This window comes from Theropithecus gelada, chromosome 13 (genome assembly GCF_003255815.1).
Source record: "Theropithecus gelada isolate Dixy chromosome 13, Tgel_1.0, whole genome shotgun sequence".
In the NCBI taxonomy this organism is placed as follows: Eukaryota; Metazoa; Chordata; class Mammalia; order Primates; family Cercopithecidae; genus Theropithecus; species Theropithecus gelada.
In genome coordinates, this window is record NC_037681.1 from 26,415,723 (window position 1) to 26,438,930 (window position 23,208).

The following is a 23,208-nucleotide window of genomic DNA, read 5'->3' on the forward strand; positions in this document are numbered from 1 at the left end:
TGGTAGGATCATTTGAGGCCAAGATTTCAAGATCAGATTGGGCAACATAGTGAGACTCCATCTCTAAAAACTTAAAAAAAAATAGCCAGGTGTGGTGGCACATGCCTGTAGTCCCAGCTACTTGGGAGGCTGAAGTGGGAGGATCTATTGAGCCTAGGAGGTGGAGTTTAAGTAAGCCATGATTGCACCACTGCACTCCAGCCTGAATGACAGAGCTGTCAAAAAAAAATTAGTTTTATAGTGCAGTTTTAGGTTCAGAGCAAAACTGAGTGGAAGGTACAGGGATTTTCCATATTTTTCCTGCCCCTCCAACAAATATGCCCTGTCTCCCTCATTATCAACATACCTTCCCAGAGTGGTACACATTTTATAATTGATGATCCTACACTGACACGCCATCATCACGATGAGTTCATAGTTGACACGAGGGTTTGCTCTGGGTGTTGTGCATTCCAGGCGTTTGGATAAATGTGTAATGACATGAATCCACCATTTGAGTATTATACAGATGAGTTTCACTGCCCGAAAGTCCTCTCTGCTCCACTGATGCTTATTCCTTCATCCCCCTGCTCCCTCAGCCCCTGACAACCACCGATCTTTTTATTGTCTCCATAGTGTGGTATTATTTAATGTGTTTTGAAGTTGCACTGTTGCCCCAAGACATCATATGAGTAGAGGGTTAACACCTCAGCCAAGAGTAATTTGGTCTGGGGAGGTCTCCACCGTCAGGACGAAGGCATTTCAGAACCATCCTAACAATAGTGTTCCCATAAGTAACCAGACACTGTTTGTATCCATGGCAACATGGCTCCACGAGCACTGCTTCTGTGGAGCAGCTGCCCTTCCTGGGCACTGTCAAGAGTTGTTCTTCTCTGACATCCACTCCCTTCTTGCCCTGGCACACACCCCAGCCCAGGCACCAGGCATCCAGGGCCTTCTATGACTTTCCAGATGCACTCCTTCACAGCTGGAATGTGGTTGGCTTGTGGACTTGTGTTCCCAGCATAGTGAACAGTGGGCACTAGAAGCCAGTAGGCACTCAACTGATGATTCTTCAGTGAAATAATTGATGTCACATTTAGGTCTGTTTTTCTTGTATGTTACACCTTCTGTTCTTCAACAGAGCCCCCACAATATCCCAGAACTTTGAGGTCTTATCTGGGGGTTTCCCAGATGTTGGAGTACCCAGGTATCACCTGCTGAGCCAGTTTCCCTGGCCTCACCTGCAGAGGATCGGCATCGGTAAATCTGGGACAGGTCCAGTACTTTGCATGTGAGCACAGACCCAGGGGTTTCTGAACCTGGTGGTCCAGGGACTGCTGCAGGAAGGAGCCAATAGGACTGCATGCCTTAGGGGCAGTGGGTCTCATCCATCTCTATCTATGGCAGTGACTACAAGCCATGCCCAGGCCACATGGACACATGCCTTTAGAATTGTTTTGTGGGATGGATGAGTTACAGAACTGGAGCCCTAAGACTTGAGTTCTAATTTCAGCTCTGCCAGTTGCTGGCTGATTGAAACTGAACAAGCCACCTGCCTTCCCTGAGACTCTCTCTTCTCCTGTGAAATTAGGACATTAGAATGCATGAAGATCTCTTTATGTCCTTAATAACCTGTAAGTTTAAGAATCTAGGAAAGCTCCATGCTGGTGGCTGCAGTTATATCCCCATATCCTCAATTCATCAAGAAAGAGTCACAAATGGCAGCAGGGTTGTGTCAACTGCTCTCCTTAGCAGTTATCGTAAGTGAATTGCCTTTGTCATCTTCCCCAGCCACCACCACACTCCCACACGGCCAGCATCACCTGAACCATCTGACAGTGGGGGTTCCCTCCTAAAACTGAGATGCAGAGCCCCACCGCAGGCCTTTCTTGCTGGCTGCTCTCCACTCCCACCCAAAGGCTCAGTTTTGCTGGGCTGCACACCTCCGAGAACTCAGTTCTTGGTGTTTTATGTTGTTTTATACCCACTAGTGTTATAGAAACTGCTGCAGACCAGGGACCAAAAGTCCACAGGTTCTACTTCTAGCAGTGACACTAGTGAGACGAGTGACTGCTGGCAAGTTACTTTATCTATCTGTCCCCACCTTCCATGTACAAAATTGGGTCTCCATGCACATTTGTGGTTCTAAATCCTGGAGTCCAAATCAGAATTCTTTGTGCAAAATATACATAGCTAGGTCCTAACCTTGGAGATCCTGACTCAGTCCAGGGAAAGATGCAGATCTTGGGGAGGAAGCACCTCTGCAGAGGAGTCTCGCCTTCAGTGAGTGCCAAGATCACTTCTGTCTCTCGGTTCACAATGTTACCCTAACTAATCCATACTCTGATGTCACCTGCTAGCAACTTACCCTGTGGCATCAAACCAGTACCCCGTTTGCAGCTAGTACAAACACTTCTTTACATTTAAGTTTTGTTTACGAGATTTAGCCTATAATAATAGAGGCTGCCGGATGGGTTTCACATGTGTATGTTCCATTGCTAATAGGAAAAACTGCATCTATTATACAAATTCTCTCTAGGAGCTTAACACAGAGGCAGGCCTTGTATTGCAAGCATTTGAAATCCCATAACCGTATTCTGAACTGTGTTTTAAATCACCTGAGAACATTTCTTGAACGCTAGTCTTTGCTTAGAGTGACGAACCTATTAAGTGGTTCCGTGAGTTAAGTTTGCATCTAAGCAATGTCTGAATCGCAGGAGGAAGCCAGGAGTTGTGTCTGGCTTTCTGGCCATACAAATGGCATGTGGAAAAGTCATTGTGTATTATTAATGTCCTTTCATGTATATTATTATGACTTTCTCACAATACTAATGTTATTGGGTTTTATTAATGTTATTTTTATAACAATGCTAATATTATGAGCTAAAAGTTTCGGAGCGTCTGCTGGGTGCTAAAAATTCTTATAAATGCTCAACATGCATTAGCTCCTAACAACACTTTGAAGTGATTCTTATTGTCCTCACTTGACATATACAGGAAATAAAAACCTGACCATTAGACCGAGCATGGTGGATCATGCCTGTAATCCCAACACTTTAGGAGGCTGAGGCGGGCGGATCACCTGAGGTCAGGAGTTTGAGACCAGCCTGGCCACCATGGTGAGACCCTGTCTCTACTAAAAACACAAAAAAAGTAGTCGGGCACGGTGGTGAACACCTGTAATCTCAGCTACCCGAGAGGCTGATGCAGGAAAATTGCTTGAACCCGGGAGGCAGAGGTTGCAGTGAGCCAAGATCGTGCCATTGCACTCCAGCCTGGGCAACAAGAGCAAAGCTCTTTCAAACAAACAAGCAAACAAACAAACAGAAAACTAAGCATGTGAGGAGTTTGGCCTGGGTGGTGGAGCTTGTGAGCTATGAGCTGGAATCTGAGTGAAGGCTGGGCTGGTGGAAGGAGTTCACTCAAGCTCCCAAGGTATTCTGTCCTCTAGGACTCTGAACCACCTGGGAGGAGAAGCAATTGTGGCAGGCCTAACACCTCTTCTTTCCCAAACCCCAGGAGCAGGGGTTGTGTTACAACCATTGAGGTCACATTCTTGAAGTGCATTTTGGGGAAGTCATTATTTTGGCTGCAGCAGGGACTAATGTATCAGTCTATTAGAATTCAGAAAAAAGTAAGCAAACAAAAAAGGTGTTGGAATTATTCTCTTCTAGCATTTTGAAATGTACAATTGGTTAATGTTAACTATAGCCACCATGATGTACTGAAGACCAGGCAGGTCTTATTCTTTTTATCTAACTGTACATTTGTACCCATTAACCTAATGCTCATAGCATCAAGAAAAGATCAATATTTAAGGTGACAAATATCCCAATTACCCTGATTTGATTATGTGAATGTGTTGGATTATCATATCTACTCCTAAAATATGCACATCTAATTGTATCAATGAAAATAAAGACAAAAATTAAAGCTTTTACAGTAGAAAAAGACTTTTGACAGACTTGCTTGGAATGAATTACTGCTTTTGGTAACATAGTTTTAGAAGAGAGATTCACATTTAATGTTACTTTGTGCTAAGCACTGTAATCCATGCCTGGGTGCTCACAGCGCTCCTCTGGGACCAGGCATCACCATCTCCTCTGCAAAAGGAAGGTCAGCCTGTCGTCAAGGCCACAGGATCAATGGCTTGGCTGATTTAGGAAACCCAATTGGTCTTATTACAAAACATGTGCATCTGCCCTTCACCAGGTGATTTTTCTGTAGGGTTATCTTCAAAAGTCCGACAAAGCTCTGTTTCGCCATCTCAGGCAGTCTGTGACCAGGATCACCAGGCATTTGACATCAGGAAGAAGGGGCTGTATGGCCAGGCTCCATCTCTGGTCCTGTAGGCTTCTGCCTTCAGCTTTCTGAAGGGAGCTGAACTAGAGATTGGGCCCAGCTTGGCAGCGCAGTTTCAGGAGAGCCAGGATACAAACCATTCCAGTCTCTATTCCCACAAAGGAGAAGCTAAACCATTTTTTATTTGCCCATTCTAAGTGCCAAGTAATGTGCAACTGCTTCACATAAACCTTCCAGCCTTCCAGCCGACTCTGCTTTCAGGAGATATCCTTATGTCCCTTTTGCATGACTTAGGAGACTGAAGCATGTAAGAATTGAATGAGGGGTCAAGGGTCACACAACATGTGAGCACGAAACTGGGACTCTCCTGGGGTATCAGCCCCCAAAACCAGTGGTCTTCGCTTGATCTTAGCCAACGTCCAAGAAGCAATAAGGTCAGTGCTCTTGACACATGATTGTGCCTTTTACTTTGGGAGGGACTGTGGGTCCACTCTGCTTTTAACAGTAGGAAATTAAATATTTACATTTGGTTCGAGTTTGGCCCCATGACTGTCCAGCTTATTTCCTGTCAAAGGCCCAGATTCCTTGTTTTAAAGTAGAGGGTGAATTTGTGTAATGAGGAGGGATTGGGCAAGTGTAGAACACACTCTTTCACCTGCAGATTCACACTCCAAACACAAAGAAATACCGGATCATGTATGGCATATTTTAAAAGATGCCATAGGCATAATTAAAAAGCACAACAAAATTATATTTTCTCACGTCAGAGGGCAGAATCTTATGAGTTGTTGAGATGAAAACTGTATCTTAGGGGCTGAGAGCCTAACATCTGCTTGGGGGTATTTGTGGCCCTTGCAGCTGTTGTGTGCTGTGAACTGAGCAGCTTTATAAAGCCAGGAACAAGGGTAGAGTTCCTGTGTCTCTGAATAGAAACTAGCAATGCTTAGCCTTCTGTACCAAGGAATGCATCACAAAAGCTAATGCTGGGACTGGGCCTGGGGTGGGACAGGAGTCACACAGAGGAGTCAGGACCCCAAATGTGGCTGGTGTGAGGGGCCTCAATTCACACTGTCTTTGCCGTTTGGAAAAAGCTGAGCAGGAATTTAACGTAAAAGCTGATCTGGAACAGATTACAATCCAGAGGCCTCAAGCCCGTCACAAAAATCATTGCCCCAGTGAAGATGCCTGCAGAGCTCAAGGGATTTCTGAGACTCCATGGGACAATGATTCCTAAGGAAGGTGCCCCCCCAGCACCTATGGAGACTCATCACCATGAGGGCAAACAGGCTCTGTAAAAGGAGAATTCACCTCTAAGGAGCTGCAGACAATAGAGGGATTAAAATGGGCCTTTGATCATTCAAAAAGCATTTTAAAGGAAAAAATAAAGTAACATAATCCAAATTCCAACCGGAGACTTGAAAGAGAAGGTAATAACAAAACGGAAAATAAAATCACTGAAATAAAGCAAGTGAGTTGGACTAGAATGTCTCCTGGCCATTAGCTCTGTCCCTGGCTGCAAGGTTCGTGGGGACTGTGCCTCCCTTGACCTTGAATCTCAACACCCTAGCACAGTGCCTGGTTCTGGGAAGGTTCACAGTACACATGTACCTCCCAAATGGATGGATTGCCAACCTAAGTGTTTGTAGGAAAGTGTTATTTTCAGGCACTTCAGGTGTGTCAGATCTTTTCAGTTCTAGCCAGGCATTGTGGACATCATCTCAGTGTGTGAGGGAACGAGCTGCATTGGTGGAGATGAAACCAGCAGGAGCACAATAGCGACCCATTTCTCTTGTCTTACGCACTGCAGTGGAAATAGCCCAGTGTGCATGGTGGATTTTATAATGGTGTCATAGAAATATAGGGGGTTTCCTCTATGAGCTTGCTGGCTTACATGAGCTCCTTCTCTGCAGCATTTCTCTAGCATCTCCTGTCACATCGTTTATTGTGTTCACTAGTCCTGTGCTAACGAGGATCTTTGAAAAATGACTGGTATGGTAATGATCTACGGAACTTACTGTAGACAGCAATTAAATATGGTTAACGGCGGGTTACACTGACACATTAAAAGGCCTACAGGCTGCGATTTATGAAGACAGCTCTGCTGCCTCCTTTGTATGTGATGCATTTCTCTGGTTTCTGCTTAGGCTGTCTGGTCTCAGAAGGGAGTGATTTCCAGGTCTTCCCACCATCACTCCAGCTGCCAGGCCACCCAAAATCACATTAGCAGGCTTTATTGTCCCTACTGCACCTCCTAATGCCCTCAGGGTGCTTGAGGTAGCTTTTTTCCTCTACGAGCTTGCTGGCTTACAAGGTAAGGCCTAGGTCAACATTTTGTTGTGCAGAAAAGGCATGTGCTATCAGAGGAGAAAATTTAGATACAATATTGAGATGATTCTTATAAGTGATGCAAGATAATTTGACGACAAGAATTGAGATTATATGCTGAGATCTTACTGTCTTAAACTTTGTTGATTTCTGAAAATAATAGAAATGCAATCCTAGCTAAAGGAAGAGAAGTAGCCTAGCTCACCAGTGGCCAGGAAACTCTGTAAATAAGTATTGCCTTTATGCAGCAATCTCACCTAATATAAGACTCCAGATGGACGATAGCTCCTAAGAAGTCAAAACACAAACCAAGATCATGTAAATTACTCTCATGTGAAAAATAGGCAAGAGATAACCAACCCAGTCCCAACTGTCTCACAGCCACATGGGCACCCTGTACTCATGGCTGCCACATTCTTCAACATTTGCACTTCTGTTAACAGAGTTAAAGTAGAGCCAAGATAGGCTCTTTTACCAAGAGCATATTGACTAAATACAGATGCAATGCTAATAACAACATGTGTAAAACAAGATCTTAAGATACTGTTATGTTTTTCTCCCTCTTTTGTGGCCAAGAGTGTGTGCTCTCTTGCCTTTGTAGATTGCTCATGTTTTTGGGTGATAGGACCAAAAGCAAAAGTGTCTAGGGCACTAGGAGACAAGGCAAGCCATTATCTGTGAAAGCCTGGGTTTTCTGAGAGGAAGCATGCTGGACACTGCCAGTAGAGGGAGAAGTCATGGTGTGAAGTTTTCCATGATGAGAGATAAGGACAGCTAGGGCATAGGGATGCAGAGGATGTTCTTGTTGTTGATGGTGTTGTGGTTGTTGTACCCCAAGTCCCTGGGACAAGACGGCCCCATGTACACAGAGGTCGTGAAAAATGTGAGGACCCTGGACACTGAGTGTCACGGCTTTGGGGACAGTGATGATGGTGATGATGCGTCCCTGTGTCCCAACTCAGCTCAGTCTGCTTATCTAAAAGGGACAGAGAGTACCTCTGTGGGCACAGTTGGAGCTGAAGAGCAGAGAACTTTTCCTTTGGTATTTGGACTCTACGGAAACTTTGGGAATTGTGTTAAAGTCCAGGAGGAATGGCTGAAAACATGAGTGAGATAAATGTGCAGCTAGGAGGTTGAAGATAAGTTAGGATCTGATTTTATTCAATTGGGAGGAACCATGGCCAAGCATAATTCTTCTGGTGGATTCTGAAGTTATTTTCAATTTGCCCATAAGATGAATTTTCCTGAAGAAGGAAGGATGTGGAAGCTGATGCTGAGGCCTCATTTCCACATGTGAATTTCTAAGAAACTACAGCTTTCATCCAAAGTGGAGATGAATGGCACTGGGGTCCATGTTGCCAGAATGCCTGGAGACAAGGAATGAGGACTTGTCACCGAAGGCATGGGATCCATAGTGGGCACGGGAGTGGAAGCCACAGACTTTGTGGAAATAACTAATTCACCCAAATCCAAGGCGTTTTCAACTGAGAGGCCTGGGCTGAGGATAGAGATTTGAGCCTTAACTGAGACATCCTACTGGGAAGTTGCATCAATGGTCAGTATCTAAGGCCACAGAAAGTGTCACATGACGGTGTTTCACAGGGCCTCACATTTAGGACGTATGTGTACTCAAAGAGAATCTTTGATGACCATGACTCAGAGAAACTTTTAATAATTTAAAACAGGTTTTGGATCATGTTGATGATGACAGATGGTACAAGCCACCTACTAAACCCCTCTGGGAGGGGTGGTATTTCTGCCTTGTTCTGAGGGCAGAAACGTGACATGGATGTGGAGGCTCTGGGCAGGGAGATGTGAAGCTGGAGGCATGGCTTCGTCTCCCTAGAATGGGTGTGGCCAGGGCAAAGCTGGGACATCCTCAACCCAAAGTTTTGCACAACTGGATTTGAACTCCTTGTCAATATTCCTAACCAGTGGTGACGTGGAAGGGACAGGAGGAGGAAAAAAGGATGGCTCTTCATCAAGAGCAAAAGCAAGAAGTTCAGATAGGAGATTTCACTTGGCTTTTCCAGTCTTGGGTGGGGACCCATGGTGGTAGTGAAGAGCTCTGGAATCTTCCAGAGAAACGAGCATGGGTGCCCTTTAACAGGTCCCAGATAGCCAGTTACTGCAGAACAATGTCCTGTTACCAGAAGCTTATTGCAGACCTTGTAACCTGAATCACTGCATTGGCCCAGGGCACACCTAGGAGGGTGGTTTGGGAAGAAGATTCCAGGCTGAGATAAATACCGACATCTGATAGGAAAGCATTTCAGAGACAAGCTCCGAGAGCTTTGGAAAGTGGAACATTCACCCTCTTCCCACAATTTATAAAGGGACTGGCAGTGGTTGTTTTGGGGAGGATAATAATGGGGAAAGAGAATTGGGTATGTTATGGCACACAGAACCAAAAATGAAGATTCCTAAGTAGTAATCTAATAGCTAGGGAATTGTTGGGCAATTTCAACAAACTCAAAAAGTGTTACAGAGAGGAGCCCCTTGGAGTTTGTAGGAGACTCGGTTTGTCCATCTGGCCCCAAGGCCCAGAAGTAGTTGACAAAGAGACCCAAGTTGTCCCCTGGATGCCAAACTTGGGGAGAGAATGGTCCTGGGTGGCAGCCCCTCCCCATCCAGCCTCAGTCAAGTCTGCCTGCAGGTACCTATGGAGTTGCAGTGTAGCCATTTTATTAATGGTTTTCTGCTTTGGCTGGATTTCAGACATAAAGAAGAGAAGAAGGAAAGGTCTGGGTGACCTGCCCCTTCCGATAACTCTAAAGTTGCACACATCTCCTCTGCTCATATTTGATGGGCTGGGACTTAGTCACTAAGCCACACCCATTGCAAAGGTGCTGGAAAGCGTTGCATTCTCTGATGACCACATGCCCAGCCAAATATTGGCGTCATCTATTCCTACATAATAAGGCATAAGTAAAGTGCAGTCACTGAGAATCGCTAGCAGTTTATAACACAGGTATCTTGACAGCCCAGAAGAGACAGTGGGTTGAGTTAAAATAAAAACTGGAGTAAATACAATGAGAAGATAGAAAGCCTGCTAAGAACACTGGGGTACTTGAGCGGAACTTTAAACAGTGTCTTTGCTAATGTTTATGGTAATTGTTCAGATAGTCTGTTTCTTTAAGCTAATTGTTTTCTGATTGTAGAAGCAATAATAACTCATTGTATCTTGCTTGAGAAAAAATTTAAAAGTATGAAAAATCAAATATAATTATCACACTACCAAGAGGTATTACTGCTTCCGTGTTGATATGTGTTCGTCTTGTATTTTCTACAGATGCACACCCACACAGACACGTTCATGTTTATAATAGAATTTGAATGCATGTATTTATATCTTATAACTGGATTTCTTTCACTGAAATAATTTGATCAGGTATCTTTTCTCTTGGATGTGTCCTAAGAGTTCTTTCTTTCTCTGATAGAGCCAGATCAAGGAAAGAGACAGGAAAGCAGATGATTGTACCTGCCTTCCCTAAGTGCACTCGGGAAGAGAAGGATCATCTCAAAAAGGGTTAAGGAATGAGAGCATGGAAATCACTTACACACGCGGTGGTGGCTTGGACTTTGCCAGTGAGCCCTGCCTGCCCGCTCGGCTTCTATTCACTCAGGCCCAGCTTGAGCTTCTCCTCCAAGTGCTGGTAGCAGTCATTTATGAGGGAGGAAAGGAGGAGAATAAACACGCTTCTCAGCTCCCAGGCACTCTGTGTGTGTAGACAGAGGCGCGGGTGGATGGGAAACCTCAGCACACCCGTGATCCTCACCAAGGCTGGAGACCTGCAGTGCACACTCCAGGCCGGTGGAAATGGCTCCACCTGGGTCCCTCTAGTGCTCCTCAGCTGCCGCATTAGGGTACCTCGCCCGAGTCCACGTATGGGATGTGCCTGTCTGTGGCCCACCTAAGGTGTGCGGTCCTCCTGGAGTGCCGGGCACAGCCTCCTTGCGTGCGCTTCAGCGGGAATTGAAAATTGCATTTCTCAGGGTCAGCTTTTCCTTGCCCCATAGGCTAGCTTTAGTAACTAGCAACGTGTGTGCACGTGTGTGGGTGTGTCTGTGTGCGCACACGTGTGTGTGTGTTAGTGAGTGGGAGAAAGGAAGGGGAGGGGAGATCCAGCTATGTAAGCACGTTATTTATTCCCAAGCCTGTTCTAGTTAGGGAAATATTCCCTAGGATCTCAGTATGAATTAACATTCTTTAAACACACACACACAAACCACACACACACACACACACACACACACACCCGTGCGCGCGCCTGGTGCTCTCCTTCTCCTCCTCCTGACATGATGGACAGGAGGCGCAGCCCAGGGCCCTGCTGTGCCCACGAATCTCTCTAGGGCTCTTCTTTCCCTGGGTCTTCCAGGAAGGTCTGAAAGAGCCTGGACCCCGCTCCCCATTTCTTCCCAGCTCAACCTCCACCTCCCCCGACTTCAGGAGCTGAAGGAGGCAGGTTTCTTCTTTGTTAAGGATCCAGCGGGCAGGCACGGAGGGTGCTGGACGGGCTGAAGGGGGTGGAGGGAGAAGCCACCCTGCCACACGGGCTCCCGTCCGTCCCTGCAAGAGCCCCCCAACCCCAGCTGCCGGCAGCATCCTGTGATCCCTTGTCAGATTTGTCATGAGGGCTATATATTTGGAGAGAGAGAGGAAAAGGCAGCTAGCCCAGGAAGGAATCAACCCCACACGGATAGTGGCTGCATCTTAAATATTTCCAGATAGCACATAGCCCATTAAAAGCCCACATTGTAATGCCTTGGAGGGGGGCTGCCTTTCCCTGCAATACCCCGGGACCGTCGGTAAAGCACAGGCTTTGTCATCGTCTGCGTTTTCGCCTGGGCGCTGTCCTGTCTCAGCAGCTCCTGACTCAGCTGAAGGGGGGATGGTGAATAACGCATCCCCTAGGGAGAGGCGCTGGGGCTGCGGGGCACAGCTGAGTGTGCAGAGGGAGCCCCTCAGGCTTTCTCTGTGTCTGCCTCCATCTTACCGTATCCAGAGACCACACTAAAATGGTGGCTGACGTGGAGACAGGGGAAGCTCCTTTCTAGTCATGGCCACAAGGCAGGATGCTGAGGTGCTGTCTAGGTAAGAAGCAAATCTTAACCTTGGGTCTCCTTTCTGCACATGTAACCCTGTATGGTGATGTCTCTAACGTTCAGGGAGCTAAGCCACAATGCTTTCATTTTTTCAATTTATTTTATTTATTTATTTTGTGATTTTATTTTACCTGCACAGCTTCACCCCTAAAAGGTCTCAGGAAATAACCCTTTCTGTCTGCTTTTCTTTCTTTTTATAAAAGAATCGCATTGCCTTTGCCTCGTAGGCTCAGTTGGATCTCCAAGTGGCGGTACCGTTCTCTCCACTTCAAAAATACACAGAAACATGTGGAAATGTTCTGTCACACAGATTGAAAAGCATGTGCACCACATTTTCACAGACCTGATTCGAATGTAGATAAAAGTGCAAAATCCAGAGGGGGGAACACGCTATAGAAATCCTGCCTTCTATACTATAATTTAATCATCGTGTGCCACAGAATGTCTTTGCATAAATTACAACCACAATGATAGCATCACTTTCACAAAAGGTGGCCTCTAATCGATCTGACTCTCCAAGAGATGGCTGGGTTTTTCAAAGCAGAGAAATGATGCCCTGCAGTCTTAAAGAGCTGTTGATTGCACCTGGGGCTCCCGTCGCTGGCGCCCATCGAGCAGCCCATCCTAGCTGTTCCCTTGTTCAGCTGATTTTCTTTTTTATCTTGACATTTGCTAACCGCTTTTTTTTTTTTTTTTTCCGGGAAGAGAGGATTATTGGCAACTGGCACCACCCCCACGTCTGGAGGAGGGGCGTTTCCAGGATGACCCTCAGAGTGGAGAAATAGCCGAGGTAACCTTTTTGCTATAAATTTCTTCCCCTGCCTCCGTCTTCTGTTCCTTTCCTTTCCCCCATCCCTTGAACAAACATGATTTTTAAATTGCCCTCATTTTTAGTGCTTTGGAGTCTTCTCAGATCTGGAGGAGAACAGTTCCTGAGCTGCGCGGAGCAGTTCCGGAGCCCTGGCTGCCTTTCCCCGGGCCCAAGCCCCCAAGAAGAGAGTCCTTTTCAGGAGCATGGGAGCATGTTTTAAAAGGCTTTCTATTGAAGCAAGGCCGTCAGCCAGCCGTGCGTGTCCGCATTGTGGTGGTCCCAGAGCCTTATGGACAATCCCTTTGAAAGAATAGGGTTGGGAAGATTCTCAGGACAGAAGTGGCTAATTTCCATCCCTGGAGCTTTATCTCACAAAGGATATTTGATAGAAAGAAAAAATGGAGTCTGTGGAAGCTTTGCTCCTATTTCCAAATGGGTTGACTCTGGATGGAAAGGCATATTTTCACATTTTTCCCAATAGAGGAAAGCTTTTAGTGCCAAAATCCTCAAAGGAGAATGAACATCACACATCACACATCACACATGTATGTGTAAGGGTAGAATAATATGGTAAAAAATCCAGTGAGTACAAGCACACAACGGACATTCAGTGCAGGTTAAATGGATAAGTAAGAAAAATTCAAAGTTGTTATTGCTGTTTATGAGACTGGTGATTATTAACAGATGCAAATGTATACTCCCTTTTGTAATCACAACAATGTAAAAGTCTTATCTGTAATCATTACCATGGGGACACTTAAATATTTAGTCCTGGGGACAAAATGGTTTGTAGGCAGGACGTCCTGTGTGTTTCTGTGCACATATAAAATGCAGCCCTGGCCCCAGGACTGCAAGGCCTCTGACGGCATCATTTACATTCAGGGGTGGTCCTGATCAACATGGCCCCATAGAATAATAGAGGGAATTTCAGAGAGTACAGTGTTAGATAATAAACGCTTTCCACAGACTCTGTTTATATGTGGAAATTTGAAGTGCTGAGTGAAAAAGAATAGTGAAAATAAAGACAGGAAGTATACACACAACAAACAATTTTTCCTCTCTGCAAATCAGATTATTCCCTTGCGCACCCTGCAACCCCCATCTATGATGTCAAACTCAATGGACGGTTGAACTAATAGCTTGGGAGTCGCCAGGGTGAGAGTGTGTGTGTCCATGCTGTGCACCTTGAATTAGGCTGGCCACCACGGCTGTGTACAGCTACCCCAGGAAGAGCCCCTCCCCTCCTCATCGTTTCTGTGGAAAATGTACTGATTGAGACCCGGCTACAGGAATCACATTTGGGCAGAAAGAATGGTTTACCCTTTTCATGAGGGGTCTTGACTCAAGAACACTTGCCAATTCTGCTTGTCCATTTCCCATTCTTTACAGTTTTTCCTGTCACTCCTTAGATTGAGAAAGAAAAATCTATAGGAATGATTCGGAGGGATTTCTCTTTTGTTCGTAAATAAACCCTAACCCTGGATGAGCTCGTTCACACTAGGGAAGTTACCACCACTGGCTTTGAAGCCAGGCAGATCTGGGTGTTCCTTCCCATTTCTTTATTTGCTTTGTGGGTGATCTTTTCCCAGCTTTTCTGCTATTTCATCCTTGTTAGTGAGGGCTTCTTTAGCTGCAGAACAGGGGCGATAATGCCTACCTTGCTGGGTTGTAGTAGAGAATGCTGTTTATGCAGGAAAATAAAAAAAAAACACATAGCACACAATAGGAGCTTAATACGTAAGAATTATACACAGTCTTTTGTGTATATATCAATGTATTTCATGTGCTTAATATTTATTTAAAGCAAGTACATTCTTTTGAATTAAGCATAAAAAGGTCATAAAATGCCAGATATGTGCTTATTTGAAGTGTTTACGAAGCTTTGCAATTGATTTAAAATAAGGAGATGATATAACAGGGTCTTAGCTCTGCCACTAATTAGTTACACAATCTTAGATTATGTCACTTCCCTGGGTCTCAGTTGTCAACAGTTGCTTCATAAATAATTTTTGTTTTGCTGTCATAAATAATCCAAAATTAGGCAGTGAAATATGGAAGCTCCATCGGTAGGGGCTTCTGTGATGTTCAGGTCCTGGAGGGAAGTGTGAGCTGGCACCTCCACCTCCCTCCCTACCAGCGCCCTCCAGAAACACTGCTCACGGGATGCAGGGGCGCTTCTCCTATTTCTATTTCACTTGGTCTAGAGGCCAGCCAGGCAGGAGTCGTCCTGTTCTTGGATGCAATGTGGCCCAGACCCAGGCTCCAGCAGCAGGTCTGACTGCAGCACTTTCTCCCTCGGGGTGGCTCCCAGTCCCTTGGATTCCCAGTCAGGACTGCGGAGGGCCCAGTCTTCCTCACCACCAGGCCCCTCTCCTGGAAACTGTGAAAACCTTCCTCCATTTCAGGCACTGGGAATCAGCATTATTTGGCATCTGCCTGGATGTGTCACAGATTTATCCTGCAAAGTCTCTCCCCTCCTGACCTCAAATGTTCCTGTCCCTACAACCAGACAGCAGGCCCCAGGGCCTCCAGGGCTCCTTCCAGTGCCTCCTTGTCATCTTTTGAATCAGAGCTCATGAGGCCACCCGCACAGGCAGGCTGGAGAGGAATGGCAAGAAGTTCACCGTCGGACAGTAGTGAACAGAGCGACAGAGGCCCCGGAGACTTCGCACAACAGAAGAGGCCAACTCCCGCATTTGCAGGGGACGTGAAAGAGCAATACTGTGAGGAACAAAAGGAAGCCTCGTCTCTGGAAGCCGGGAGGAAAAACAGTCGGTGTAGACAACAGTGGCAGGGACCAGAGCTGACCAGAAGGCCGGGTCCCAGCAACAATTATAGACAGGCAGCAGCTGAGGCCCCTTCCCTGAGAGCCATTTCAATTGCACAGTGGCCACAGAAGGCTGCATTGGCCCGGCAGCCAGCTCTGCGAGCCATTTGTCCACAAGGAAAATAATAGCCCCGGCCTCATTGCTTTGGGCTGCAGGGAGGACAATGACCCACCATGAAAAGAGTTAAAAAGATTCTGGGGAAGGGGAAAGGCAGGCCCACACGGTGGCAATTCAAGATCTTTTGGACGCCGTGAGCGTGTTCTTTAATTAAGCCCCTCTTCTTCAGCTCATCCTGCAGAAATGCACCTGCTTCCCATCTGCCATCCAAAACGGCGAGCACAAGAATGACTTCACACTGTCACTTTCAGAGTTCCGCTGTGGCCCACAGTGATTTTTCAAGAAAGGCAGCCACAGACTCACTCGCTCTTTCTCTTTCTCCCTTGCTCTGAAAGATTCTATAAAAATCGCATTAAAAAGTGTGTGAGCCGAGCAATTTCATTTACCAAAGGAAGAAGGTCATACATAGCATTCATTCTAAGAATATCAGGCACACGGCCAGCCCTGGACACAAGGCATGAAGACCAGAGGCCCCTTTATTGACCTAATCTCTATTTTCTCACCCAAACTGCATCTGTGGCTGAAAGCTGGAACACACAATATTTCCCTCTACCAAAATAATTTTATTTTCTGCAGCAGCATGTAACAAACAATTAAGGGTGGTGACATGGGCTTCTGTCATTTTCCGAACAACCCAGTTCTGTTCGGTGTCACTGCAGTGGTTGTTATTTTAGGTGGTTCAGTGCTTATTCCATTCTGCCCGTTGGTCCCATTCACATGGGTCTGCAGCAAGCATGAGCCCATGCCCTGTCTTCTACCACCCTGGAAATCATGTTACTGCCAGTACTGTGTTGGGGCCTTGCTTGAGGTCCTGTCCCCTGCCCTCTTCACAGATGCTGCTGTGCCTTCATGGAGAGGACTGAATGGGCTGTTTCCCTCTCCCACTCGTGTCTGCTGTCTCCAAAACTAAAGGAGGCTGCAGTGAAACCAGCCTGGCCCAGGTTCCTCTGGTGCCTGTTGTGGCTCAAACTATCCAAACTACAGTGGCTGATTCCCAACGACCCAACCCTTTGTACCCTTGTGCCCCGTTGAAGAAGTGGCCTATGTTATGAATAGGGAAGCTAAGGTCGTTAACAATATGTGCAGACGTAGAAAGAAGGTGCAAGTCAGAGATCTTTGTCTCAGCTACTTCTCTTGAAAAATGACTCCATGCCCTGAGATGCTCTAAATGGAACAAACAGTGTGAAGTGGTTCTCCCCCTCCAAGAAACTGCCCCCCGAGGCGTTCCCCCATCAGACACCTGCTCCTCCAAGCCTGGTCTTCTCTCTGCATCCACTTCCCTATGCCTCCACCACCCACCATGCTTGCCTCCTTGTCACACACATGATCTCTGGTCCTGCCTTGCACTTGGTGCTGGGGGCTGCGATTCCCTCTGCCTCTGTCTCCTGACATCATCCCTGACATCATCCTTCACCGGGCACTGGTCTCGCTTCCTCAGGAGCTCTGTGGATGGCCTTGTTCTCTGATTATTTGATTATTCCATTATCAACCCAAAGCTCACTGGGTCTATAGGGCTGAAAGGTCATTTTTATTATATCATTTTAATTATTCAGATGAAAGATTCCCAGGCACAGATTTATCACCACTGCCTAAAGAAAAGCAGAGACACACGTAATTCCACACTTTGAAAATCTATTCTTAAAAGCAAAAATATGATTCGGTTGAAGGTATTCATTAAAACAAGATGTTCATTGAAAAAGCCTGATGATTTTTAGCATTTAAAATAAATTGTGTACAGTTATGGTCATTTGTTAACTATTTTGGAGACTGCGAGCTGATCATTATCTCTCTTTTTCAGATAACAAAATGTATCTACCCTCTCCAAGAGTGTAAACTAACCTGGTGGCTGGAAAAAACAAACAAACAAACAAACAAACAAACAAAGATCTGTGAAGAAAGATCTGACTTTTCAACTGGCGCATACCGTTCCTTGAAACAGAGGTGATAAACAGGTAGAGACGAAACCATCAAACATCCAGGCAGGGCCTGTTTATCTCTGAGCAGATATCTGTTCAATTCCATGATAAAACAAGGTTTGAAATCAGGGATTCAATTTCACAAACTAAACAAACATGTGTGTACACACACGTGCACACTGTGCATCTCCCAGTGCACACACGCACAACCCATTTCGCAGGGTCCCAGCAGAATTGTCTCTGTAGGAAAAGCGCTCAGTCTTGCTGATTTGTGGCCCTTTCTCTGGTTTGCATCAGGTTGGGCCTCATAACACAGGACTGGCCTAGGCATTAGGTCAGAGCTGGAATATGCCAAGCTCTTCCCCATCCCTTCTCCATTCCCAGGGCTGAGTAGTGGTTAGACGGGTGAGCACAACACACCCAGACACTTATCCCCTCTATGTCTTCTGCCTTTCCTCTTTCCGCTGTGGGCATTTCTTCTTAGACTAGCTTTCTGATCATGCTCGCTGGTAGTCCGCTTCTTAAGACTGGCCATGTTTCACAATTCCTCCAATTGCCTTACTTCCCCTAAGGCTCTCCCTTTTCCCAGATATCTCATTGACACCTGTATTAGAGTTTTCCAGAGAACCAGGACCAATAGCATATATAGAAATAGAAAGAGACTTATGATGAGGGATTGGCTAAAATAATGGTGGATACAGAGAAGTCCCACAATCTGCCACCTGAGAGCTAGAGGCCCAGCAAAGCTGCTGGTGTTGTTCCAGTCCAAGCCCAGAGGCCTGAGAACCAGGACCACTGACGTGCAAGGACAGATGAAGACGGGCGTCTCAGGTCAAGCAGAAAGGAAATTCACCCATCCTCTGCCTTTTTGTTCTATTCAAGCCCTTAACAGATTGCCTGGTGTCCGCCCACATTGGTGAGGGTGATCTTCTTTGCTCAGCGTACTGAATCAAATGCCAGACTCTTCCAGTAGGACCTTCACAGGTATGCTCAGTAGGCAAGTTTTACCAGGTATCTAAGCCCAGTCACATCAACTGAACCATCACAACACCTAAGACTTGAATTTCCAATTGTCTACTGGTGTTTGTAAAACATTGATAGGCAGCTCATCCCTCTCTGTTGAATCCTGGACAGTTTCAAAACCTGCTGGTCAGCTCTGTCCCATTCTGCAGGCACCACAACCTCCAAACATCCAAATAAAGTAAGTGGCCTGGCTTACTCTACTTCTAACCTGTCCTTCACAACCTGCTTCTTCTCCAAATTACCTGTGGGTAACCTATGGCATTCTCATAATTAGCCCAAACTAGCAATCCAGTCCCTACATACACACACACAAACACACACACAACACACAAACACACACACACAAACACAGACCCTAAATTCTCTTAATTTGTTTACTGAATCTGAATCTGCTTCTTCTGCTGCTGAAACATTTCTGGAATCCCCCTTTCCTCTCATGCGCTGCCACTGCCCAAGTTTAGGTACTCTTAAATTCTTGTCAATGTGATTTCTAATGCACCTAATGGGTTTCTTATATCCAGGTCCCCCCTTACTCTTCAGTCTATCTTCCACTCTACTCCTAGACTTGTTTTTCATATATAAAGCTCTTATTTTCCAGCACATATAGAATAGGCTTCTCAGCACAGCACTCGAGGCTTTGCAAATGTGCTGTCAACCTGTGCAGACTCTTAGTGAACCTGTGGGGGTTGCACCTGTGCAGACTCTTAGTCGCTACTCCCCTGTCTTCAACACTCATGGCCCATCCCAAAGAGGCTGCCTTCAGGCCTTTTCAACTCTGCACATGTCCCTCCACTAGGAATGCCTTTCCTCTCCCAGGCTTGGCATGGTGCATTTTCAAGGCCTCTTGTAGTGCTGTGCGCTGTATGCTGTAGGTGATATGCCCCATGCTCTAGGCAGTTTGGTCTTGTGAGTGCAAATAAGGGGCTTATCACAAGTCCTCTCACTTGCCTTTAACTTGGAATGTCTGACCTTTTCTCATGTGTAGCTTAGTGCAGGCTCAGGGTAGAATGAGGCGAGTGGGCAGTGCTGAACATGGAGATGGTTCTGGGGAGTCTCTGTGTGACTAATATTGCAAGGCCTGGGGTAAAACCTCCTGCGGCCTCTCTTTCCCCTGGCTGGTCTGAGCTAGGGGAAACGGCATGCTTGCCGTCATCACTACCACGCTGTGCTCCCATTTGCTACAAGGACACAATCAGCATCATTGCCCCATTCTCCTCAAAGCACGTTCCATTCATTTTCTTATTCAAGGCAGTGGTTTTTCTCCCCATTCCACAAGTGAGGAGATGAAGATTCAGACAGAGCAAATAATTTTTCATAGTAGTGATTCACCCTGTGATTCTCTGGACTAGAGTCATCTTGTGGATACCCTGCCTCCCTCCTCTGGTCTCTCTCTTTCCTCCGTCCTTTTTCCTCAAACATGTGTCACCTCTGTCTCATTCTCTGGTCACTTACCCCCACCATCCTTTCTTGGCTCACATCTGAAGTACTCCAGACTACCAGATTAGGTAAAAATTCAAAGGCAAGAGAAAATGGCAAGCATGGAAACAAAATCTTGGCAGAGATGAATCAAAAAGAAGCCTCCTCCCCCCATGAATTCCTTGGTGCCCCATCAACCTCCATCCATCGATAGACCAGCCTCACTCTGACCTCCCGTGTCTTCCACATACTATGGCTCTTATATTTGTTTTCTGCATCTTGAACAAAATAACGCATTGTAGTCATAGTTGATGTTCTCCAGGGGATTTGACTACCCTCACACAAAATCTCTAGTAAAAAGAGCTGATTTAAGTCATACATATAAAAGCAGCATGATAGCATGCAACGTTTATCAAACCTTAGTGGTAAAAGGATTGCCTGGAAGGCTTTTTGGAAAGTGTATCCATTCTCTTCTCTAGTGATGGTGCCTGACTAGGTCTGGGCAGGATTCCTGGAGTGTCAGGGGATTTCTGAAGAACGTCAACAGAAATCTCACTGGTGAAAGAAGAACTGACTTTGAATTTAGACAGACCTCGGTTCAGACTTTACCTTTGCCATATGCAAACATTAGAATTTTGAAAGAATTGCTCATTTTTATTTGACTTTTCATTTCATTTTGAAAATAAAAACTTCCCTTTTCATTTTGTTTTGACTTTCAGTTTTTTTTCCCTTAGAAAGCAAATCAAAGTGAAACCTACCTCAAGGCAACATGCCAGAATCAAATGAAATCAATTAGATTAATCCATTAAATCATGAAATAAAATAACCATCCTATGTTGGTTTTCGTATAAATGGAAAGTTGCTTTTTCCATGTCAGAGTGAATGTTTTATAAAAGTATAATTACACATAAAGGAAAATATTATAATCCATTGAGAAAGTGGTTGTTTTATTTAGTTTGAGAATTACATGCTATTAATGTGTTTGTATCACTAGAAATTTTGCAGAGATCCCTACAGAAAATAATTATAACAATTTCCTTTTATTTCAACTTTGACAGTGTGGTAGCAGGTATCCTGAAGGTGCTGCCTCTGACACCTCCTGGAAATTCTGTGTGCACGACTACAAGCATTATTTGAATGCTTGGCTGAGTTCAGGAGAGGGACTCTGCAGCCGCCAGAGTGAAGAACAAAGTGTTGAGAGATACTGGGAGGACACAGGAATGCAGAGGACAGGGATGCTTTTCTAATTTGTGCATCAGGGGATTGGGGGCACTCACCACAGGAGACAGAAGTTGGGTCCTTGAATCCTTGGGTCAGAAATCAAAACTTACTCGTATCTTCTGCTCCACCCAACTAAGCCTGGCCCTGGCTGGGTCACACCCTCACTGAAAAGTATGCAAGAAGAAAATCTGCCTGCTAGCTCAGGGGGCTGGAATGAATTCCAGGCTGTGTCTACGTGGATGTCAGTGAGGTCTGAGTAAAATACAGGCTGTGGGAACTTCCCTGAATGTTTGTAACCATGGCCCTAACTCATAAAGGATCAGGGTTGGAACTGAGATTATCAAGGCTGTGAACCCCTAGTGCACCCGGTGGAAACACACGCAAACCACTCCTGAAAAATGAGCTCTCCAGCATCCCCACGCCCCAAATTCATGTGGAGCAATATGCTTAAAATGCTTAAAGACATTTAAAAAAGGAAATATAGTTATCAGAAAAGACAGAGGATGCTTCAAAAATACAAGATAGATTTTAGAAAAAATTAAATGGAACATGTTAAAAATGTGATCATTGAAACTGGGATAATTCAAATGAGGAACAGCACATATGATGCCCATGAAAAAAAGAATTAATGGGTAGTAGAATAGATTAGAATCATTTATCCCACATAGAACAAAAAGAGATACAGAGATTTTATCTCTGTTTACCTGTTAGAAATCTCATAGGTTACCTGTTAGAAACCTACCTCTAATTAGAGCACCAAAGAAAGAAAACAGACAAAAGTGGAAGAGAGGCAATATTCATAGAAATAATAAATATTTTTCCCACAGATTATGAAAGAATGGAGTCTGGAGAATCAGGAATTTCAGTAAGTCCTAAGAAAAATAAGTCCCATTGAGTACATACCTAAACTCATTGCAGTGAAACTGCATGCTACCCAATACAAGACATGATTAAACACACACACATACACGCGCGCGAGAAGAAACAGACTCCCAATAAAGAAAAACAAATTAGTCTGATAGTAGACTTCTCAACAGTCATCAGGGAGGCTGGGGGTTATCTTGACTGCCTAAATTAAAGTCCATTCCCAAGGACATCTCAAATGGCCAAGTAACCAGTCCCTGCTTGTTTACAGAGTGCGAAAGTTGTTTAGATTTGCAATGAACCACCTCTCTACCTCCACCTCCCTGAGCTCTGAGGCAAATGGATTTCCCTATTATAAACTAGGAATGAGTGTCTGAAAGAAGCCTTTTCTGATTCCCTGCAAAAGTTCATTCATCAGGAGGAAGGGGAGTCATCCCAGCCTTCACCACCTGTGGAACGCAGCAACCTCACTGTGGGAGACACCAGTAGGTAAGAATTTGCTCATGGAGCCATATGATTAAAGACAATATTGAACCTGACCCCTTGGCTGCCTGTCTCTTTCCCCTTCCTACAGGAGAAGTAGAGGCATCTTTTAAGGACAAAGATGACAGTCTTTGTGCCTGGCTGAGTCGTTGCCTAGAGACATACAGAATAATAGAAGATACTTAGACGGATAGTAAATTGATATGTTTTTATTTGCCCCTGAAATTATGTTCCTTTCTAGCCTGTTCCTCCCAAGAATGAGCCGCAGAGGGTGTTGCCCGCAGCAGAAGGGAGCCGATTCTCATCTGAGAACAAAGTGACTTGATGAATTCTACATTTTAAAGGTGGATTTTCTTGATCTCCTTAGTCAGACTTATTTTTGCAAGTCAAACTCTGTAAAGAGAGAAGAGATTTAAAAATTTTAAATCACCCCTTCGGAATGCCAAGGCTTTGGCCATATCAATTATTTATTTATTTATTTATTTATTTATTTATTTGAAATGAAGTTTCGCTTTTGTTGCCCAGGCTGGAGTGCAACGGTGCAATCTTGGCTCACCGCAACCTCCGCCACCTGGGTTCAAGAGATTCTCCTGCCTCAGCCTCCCGTTTCTGGGATTAAAGCATGAGCCACCGTGCCTGGCTAATTTTGTATTTTTGGTAGAGACTAGGTTTCTCCATGTTGGTGAGGCTGGTCTTGAACTCTCGATCTCAGGTGATCTGCCCGCCTCGGCCTCCCAAAATGCTGGGATTACAGGCATGAGCCACAGCGCCTGGCTGGGCCATACAAATTTATTTGTGATCATCGTGTTAGTGT

At 45.3% G+C, this 23,208-nt stretch overlaps 2 pseudogenes across 1 annotated transcript; both read left to right on the forward strand.

Annotated features, from left to right (window-relative positions):
• Nucleotides 1–968: 968 nt before the first annotated feature.
• LOC112604471 lies at nucleotides 969–7,717 on the forward strand (annotated as a pseudogene).
• Nucleotides 7,718–11,609: 3,892 nt separating this feature from the next.
• LOC112605111 lies at nucleotides 11,610–13,046 on the forward strand (annotated as a pseudogene). The gene is made up of 2 exons (XR_003115350.1): nucleotides 11,610–11,704; nucleotides 11,943–13,046. The product of XR_003115350.1 is annotated as an uncharacterized LOC112605111 (transcript).
• Nucleotides 13,047–23,208: the final 10,162 nt, after the last annotated feature.